A 7,567-nucleotide genomic window follows, 5' to 3' on the forward strand; every position below is an offset into this window, starting at 1 on the left:
AAAACAAAATACAACATCTATTATGATACTATATTTCAGCCATGGATGAATTTTGTACAAACCTGACTGAAAAGTTCCTTACCACTTCTTTTTCCATTTGAATTAACTAAGGACCACACATCGGTTTAAATGCTTCCTCCTTTGTTGTTCTTTCTTCTTCCTTTCGTCTTCTCACTATGTATCCTTTTTCTCTCAGATAATTTTGACTCTGCCTTCTTCTCCCACCTGTCCAGGAATCCTTCTATTTCTGACACTTTCTTCTTAAAAATCTTTCTGTTCCATCTTTTTCATCTGTGTTGTTTCTTTCCAAATCTTTTCTAACTTCTTGAATCCAGGCTATTTTTGACTTCTTGTCCCAAAGATAATTTAAAATGTTTGGTTAACCTGTTGCTGTTCATTTTGAACGTCCAAAAAATAAGTCTCTCCTTCCATAGTGTTGCAGTGGAGTTTTCTATATTACTAAATACTTCTTAATTTCCATACCTTTATATTTCTTATCAGACCAAGTATTTTTCAAAGGATTCTTCTTTCATGCACTTCAAGTCTGTGTAATTTAATACTAAACATTCACTAGCATTCTGGTTTTACTACTGTGTTGTAGTGCAGTATTTTCAAATTTTTAGACGGAGACCTTTTGTTGTAAATATTCCTGGTTATACTGTATGCTCTCTTCATTTTAAGTACTCTTTATTACACAGAAAATCCTTTAACAGTGTTTTCCATCCTGGCATTTCAATCCATCTGAAAGTTTCATTTTGATGAAATGACTAATTTCTTTTCATAGCCACCCTCCATTGTTGAGAATTTGGATCACTTGTAGCCCCTTCAGCTTTTATAGGTTCATCTTTAAAATACTGGGCTACATACATTTCATAACCAGGGTAATCATTAGGTTTATGTACAAGAGAAGAATGTCTTAAAATGTTTTCTTCATATTTTAGAATTTAATATTCCCTCCCATCTTCTTCTTCTTCTCCTCCTCCTGTCTTCCACTTTTGTTTTCGGAATTAGTATTTCTTAAACTTAGCAATGTTAGTTAAGTGGCTGCACTCTCTCGATGACTCTTATTTCATTTTTATCAGTTTCAAGGAATACAAAATATCTACTAGTCACTACTTTTTTTTTATTAGGATTGATGAGTCAGCAATCCTTTGAGTCCTCGCAATGGCCTACGAAGATATATTTCTTAGACTTCGACTTCCATTTTGCCCTCAATTGTTTCAGGATCTCTACCATTGCCTTACATCCATAAACTTTGTAGTTACTTAGGTTTGGCTTCTTCCCTGTCTGCACTTCGTACACAAACTGTTAACGATGCCTCTGCCCAGTAACGTTTAGGGAATTCGTGCCAGGTAACATCCTTTTTGCTTTTTCAACAATAGTTGTATGTGCTCTCTCTTTAACTCCATTCTGAGACGGCCTGTATCTAATTGTGGCTTGGTGTTTAATTCCTACTTCCTTTAAACATTTCTTGAGTTTTTGATTGCTTTACTCTGTCCCATTATCATATCTTACAATTTTAATCTTCTTTCCCATTTTGCTCCCAACAATATTGTGAAAGTTCCATAAAATATAACTCACTTGATTGTTGGAACTTAAAAAATAAACACGTTTACATCTTGTGTACTCGTCTATAAAGGAAAGAAATTAACAGCTTCCTTCTGTAGACAATTATTCCATCAGCTCACAGACATCCATATGTTTTAACTGCAAGACCTCTTTGATTTTGCTTTTACTAGGCTTGTAGAATAATCCATTTTCTTTTGTATAAGTATTTCACAAGATTCCTTGTATTTACTGCAATTTTCCATTTCTGTTACCATATTCTTTAATACTGATATATATATTTTCTGTTTATGCATTCAAGCCTTCTATGCCATAGGTTACCTTTTTGGATAGTTTACATTTTCATCTGCATCTTTTGTATTCTCTAACTTGAAAATTCCCCTTTCATTTCTCATTGTAGCTATAATTTCTTCATGTTTAACTATGTTTGCTCCATTTCTATCAAAGGGTACTCTGTTACCCTTCTTGACTATTTAGTACAGAGAGAGAGGATGCAGTTGTTAGTGCACTGGACTCATATTCAGGAGGTCAACAGTTCAAATCCATGTCCTGCCATCGATGTTCCGATTTTCTGTGATTTCCCTGCATTGCTCTAGGTAAATGCTGGGATGGTTCCATTGAAACAGCATGGTCAATTTCCTTCCACATCTTGTAATATTACATCCTGCACACTACCGTCTCATTTGGACATGAAGATCATGCATGAGTGGGAAGAATGGTTGAAAGTGGTAAACAACCAAACACAATCATATCAACCATCCAGGTTTTTTTAATATCAGTATTGTTATTACCAGTACTTCCAAATTATTTTTGAATACTTGTTACTCACCATATAGCAGAGATACTGAGTCGCAGGTAGCCACAACAATAAGACTGTCAAAAATTTCCATTGTTTGATTTTTGAATGCTGGTTTTAGATATTTTAATTTCACTTGCCATCTTCACAGATCCGACTTTTTAAACTGGTGGTGAAAGGAAGCTCTGTATTGCACAAGATTGGCAGTTTTAAGTAGATAGAGGAGCCTTACTCAAATATTTGCTTCATGTTTGAAGCTTGAAAGTTGTTACCCACAAGCATATCCAGCAAGGGAAGCACCCAGCTTGTTTTGAAGGGATAGGCTATGAATGGATGGAAGTCCATTGAATTTTTCATTCCTCTGATGTAATCAAGACAAAGTATTTATATGGCTTTAGAACTTTCAAGTAAGTTGGGGCAAAGGTGCATCGCTAGTGACTCCCTAAAGAAACCTTTGAATGAAGAGGCGTGGCCTGTTAGTCGACTTACGGTAAGTGCATAGATTATTCCTATGGCCAAGATCTTACATATATTAGTTTTACTCATTAAACAAATTGTTTTCTTTGAATCTTATCTTTGCACAACTGTGCCAGAAGTGAACATATGACAGACTATGTATCACAGTCCATATCTTCAGATTTTTTACTTTGTCTCCCATCATGTCATAACCTGTGATTTATTGTAAAACATCGATCTCAAGTGATATATATAGGACTAGATCATTTTTGCCTTAGCCCTCAGCACGAGTCAGCATCTTGGATCCCTACACAAATATCACACCAGAAAACTGACAAGGAAAGTAAATGGAGAATATTGTAGTTACATCTTTCCTTTCACAGTGCTTCATTATGCAACAGAAGCTATTCTGTACTCAAAGAGTTTCAAACTGTAATCTCTAGACTGGATGTACACCTCCAACTGTCACTGTGTATGAGTTAAAGATCTTCATACTTCATGTCTTGCCCAGCTACAATATAGCAGCCACAAAGTGCCACTGACTAGAAAGCAAAAGAAAAATTTTGATTCTGTGCCCCAAGGAGTCTATCACACCATGTGTTCCAGACTTATTGGAGAACAACATGCACTATTTAAAAATTAGTAAAAAAAATGCACTATGATTCGACTGCATAATTTCAAAAATGTCATGTGATATAGACGGTGACAGGCTGATCAGAAAAATTGAGTCTGCTTTCAGCTGCCAAGCAAAGGAACAATACGAGATGCAGCAGAAATCACTAAATTAGGTACTGTATTAGCCACACATTTAAATACGTATAGTTTGTCAAACCTAGAGTTGTAAATAATGCAAATGCCTCTTGAATAAAGTTGACATCACAAAATAGGTCAGTATCCAACAGGAATAATATTTTGGCAACCGACTACATTGCCATCAGAAGGTGCACTGATGAAGCGATTGTCTAGGAACTGATGAAGAGTTTTATCTCCTCTCCCCTTCCTTTCAACCTGGCACTCCACACACTGTCTGCTCTTAGGCATGGGTACACAAACAGAATCTCCTCCCCTAAAATATTGCTTTCTCCAAGGTTGACACCCATGGACATGCACTGGCCACGTCTCTGCTGCTGTCGGTGGTCCACCTGCCCTAGAGTCAGTTCATTGTGGGATGTTTCCTTCCTCCTTGTAATCAGACTAAGTTCAAGTTCCCAGGTGTTACTAAGTATACAGCCCCTATCACAATTGATCAGTGGTTCTTTTACTTAAATCCTGATAGACATCTAACTTCTGGGACTGTGCCATTAAAGAATCTATGTCAGAACCTTCATTTGATTGCAATCCAATCCGTGTAATTCCAACAGACAATGCTCCGTGACTGATGTCTTGTTAGGCTGCTCCAGACAGTGTGCCATTGGTGTTCTTGACAATGATCTTCAACAGTACGCACTGACCTATGCACGTCATGCCACACTGGCAGGGAATCTGATAGACTCCGGACTTCTGTAGTCAGAGATCATCCTTGACACTTCCAAGCGGTGCCAGTGTTTTAGCTCGCAGGCAGAAGACCATCTTTGTTGTTTCCCATGCCACTACCCCTTGTGGGTAGTACACCCTTCTGACAAGATGGCATGTGGGCCCAGTATGTATCAGGAAGCATGTGCAGCAAGCACTTCGGTGGTCTTCACAGACACTGTACTACTTCTGCAAGCCTCATTACATTCACCACTGAGGCATAGGACGATATCACTCTGCCTTGGAAGCCAACAAACAGGACAAATGTTATCATCTGGCAGCCACAACCAATGGTGCAGATTCCCAGTATTAACCTGTGTCGCAGTTTAACTCTTAACACAGCAAGTTAGCGGCAATTCGTATACAGCATCTGAGTGTTTCGTGTGGAGTCAGTGTGAGACACCTCCTTTAAAAAAACTTTTCTTTTATAATTTAAAACATTTGTAAAATGATTGTAAACGATTTAATTTGTATCTTAATAAATACAAGAAGGTGCCGTCTTCACATGCTTTGGGAGGCAGCAAGACGTGCTTGTTGTCATTCCTCTTCTGCATCAGACCGACCACTTGTAAGCATTTCTTTCTTGTACTGTTGTGACTTCATGATTAAAAATAATATTTGAAGATAATTTTTACTGCTCATTACACTGCCAATCCAGTCATTCTGTCCCTAATTTTGTAGTATTAAATTGTCAGTTTCAGAATACTTTTTAGATCAATTATCGAGAAGACACGGAGGACTGATGTGGCACCAGATTTGTCAACTTGTTTAAAATTCTATTTTCATTGTACAGCTGAACCTGCACCATTAGTGATGAAGTTCTAACATACATCACGATTATTACAGCAATGAATGATCATCATATCGGGATTTGGGTTTTTTTAACAGCTACCTGGAACACACACTAGGAAAAGATGACACTTTCATATGCAGCTCGACCTGAAAACAATAATTATTTTATTTTGTGGAAAGGTAACATGCAAGTGCTAGTAGATGTCCGAAGAGAGTAAGCAGCTGCCAGTCTGGAATCAGGCATCTATAGCGAACAGTTCATGACGATGTCAGCTACCGCAGCCACTACAGTATCATGACTTAAGTAGAGCTGACACACAAATGAGAAAAGTGAATGGCTTAAATTAATTAACTTAGTGTGGCTACAAGAACAGCTAAGCTTTCACATATAATATTGATCTCTAAGATTAATAAGCTACAACAGAAGCTATTTAAAATGTGATATTGGTCTTTTTTTGCGCGTGTTACACTTTAAAATACTTCACACAAATGTGCCAGCAAAATTTAGATGTCTAAGGTTTCTAGGCTTGATATTGTTTAAAGTGGCTGGTCTTCAAAGTCTTAAGTTTTAAATGAGAGACAAACAATCTGTAATTCAAAAAATTCATTACACATTCGTACAAGTAACATAATTCATCTTGCGTATAAGGAAATTTACTTTGAAAGTAATGCTATTCAAATCACCATTCACTATATTTTCCCAACACCTGTCAGAAATAGGTTTGTTTAGGTTGTCGCCAGAGAACAAGCATTACTGCTTGTGTGCAGCTACAACGACAGAGGAAACCTGTATGTTCAAACATATAAAGCATTAAGAGGATCTTACATTATGTCATAAAAGAAACAGAACATCAGAGGATATTCCAAGAGCTTTGGAATTTCGTAAACCATACTAAAATGTATAATTTGGCTTGAAGTGCACATTCGTGTGTCCACATTCACAATGGAGTAGGTCCCAACCTCATATTAAGCTTTTTGGGATGTAAATTTCCTGGAGCACCAGAACTGTACTATCTCACGTTTGGTTCTTCATTATGGCAAAATGCCGAACATGCCAGAAGATGAAAACATGAAACTTCAGCAAACAGCTGGAACTAGCCTATATTGTGGAACGAAATGCTTCCTTTCAAATAAATTGACTGTCTCAATGGAAAATACTAACAAAAGCCAAATTTCTTTAGTAAACCGACGAAAATAACTTCATTGTTCTGTAAGGTGATTATTGCTCGACTGCCAAAAATCTGGAAATAAAAATCAGGAAACAAACTGACAATATATTTCAGCCTTCCGTAACTATGTGAGTGTATTTTAATCAACTTTATAGCTCCAGAAATTTTTTTTTTTCCGGTTAGCATCTGGCTTCAAGTAGCCAGAAGCGGAAGAAGGTAGTGCTCATGTGCGACTGAACTGCGCATGCGCATGAGCCCGCTGGCATCTGCTCAAATGAACCTAACGTTAACAGATATGATGTCATTCTCATAGGAAGCAGTTTGTTGCGACAAAGTATTGCATAGTCTTTGCCCTAAGGCCTTTGACGTATTTTGCTATTGGCAGACAATTGTGTGTGCATGGTGCTTTGTTGTTGTTGTTGTTGTTGTTGTAAGAGGCACATTTCCTTTGCAACTAAAGTTTTACATTGTTTTTTCTCTCATTTATGTTTTATTTCTGCAGTATTATTTTGCAGTAGAAGGATACAATAATGTTTTTTATTATAGTGTCAGTTTTTACCAGTCAAAATTACAAACATTTAACCAAAAATTAAAACCAGGCAAAATTCCCAGAATTCTGAAAAAATTCCCGGTTTTCGCCCGGATTAAAAAAAATTCCCGGGGCGTATACACTCTGCACTATGGCTCCGACATCTAGTAAATTGTACTAATTAATTAGGTAGCGATGTTCCAGAGCCCAATCACTACAGTGGTGCAGTGATGGAGGAAAGAAAAAACACTAAACATCAGCCTTCCCTTGATGTTTCCAAAGAATTTCTCTCATCTTTCCGGACAATGTGACATAAAATGGAATAAACGCTATGGCTTCATCCTCCTGAGGTAATCGTCTGTTTCTGCCAAACGTGTCAGTGTAGGACATCGGGGTCTTTGAATTTGCCACTCTTGTAGCCATTCTTCTGCAACACCATCCTCATGTGTTCAACTTCTTGGTTGAGACCCTCACTGTTGGAGAGGAGGTGCAAGTCCTATGTGAAAATATTTTGAGCGCTCTGTTCCTCTGTGCTAGGTGGTGATAGCAGTCAGTGCGCAAGTATAACTCGGTGTGTGTCTTCTTACAGTATATGCTGTGGTCCAATGTGCTGCCTTCTCTTATTTTAACGTGACATCCAGAAAGGGGAGCACTTCATGTTCACATGGACTTCCATGGCTTAATTGATTTCTGGGGTATGGAACTGAGATGTATGAGGAAATCATTCTGCTTTATTCTTCCAAGTGG

This window comes from Schistocerca gregaria, chromosome 1 (genome assembly GCF_023897955.1).
Source record: "Schistocerca gregaria isolate iqSchGreg1 chromosome 1, iqSchGreg1.2, whole genome shotgun sequence".
NCBI lineage: Eukaryota > Metazoa > Arthropoda > Insecta > Orthoptera > Acrididae > Schistocerca > Schistocerca gregaria.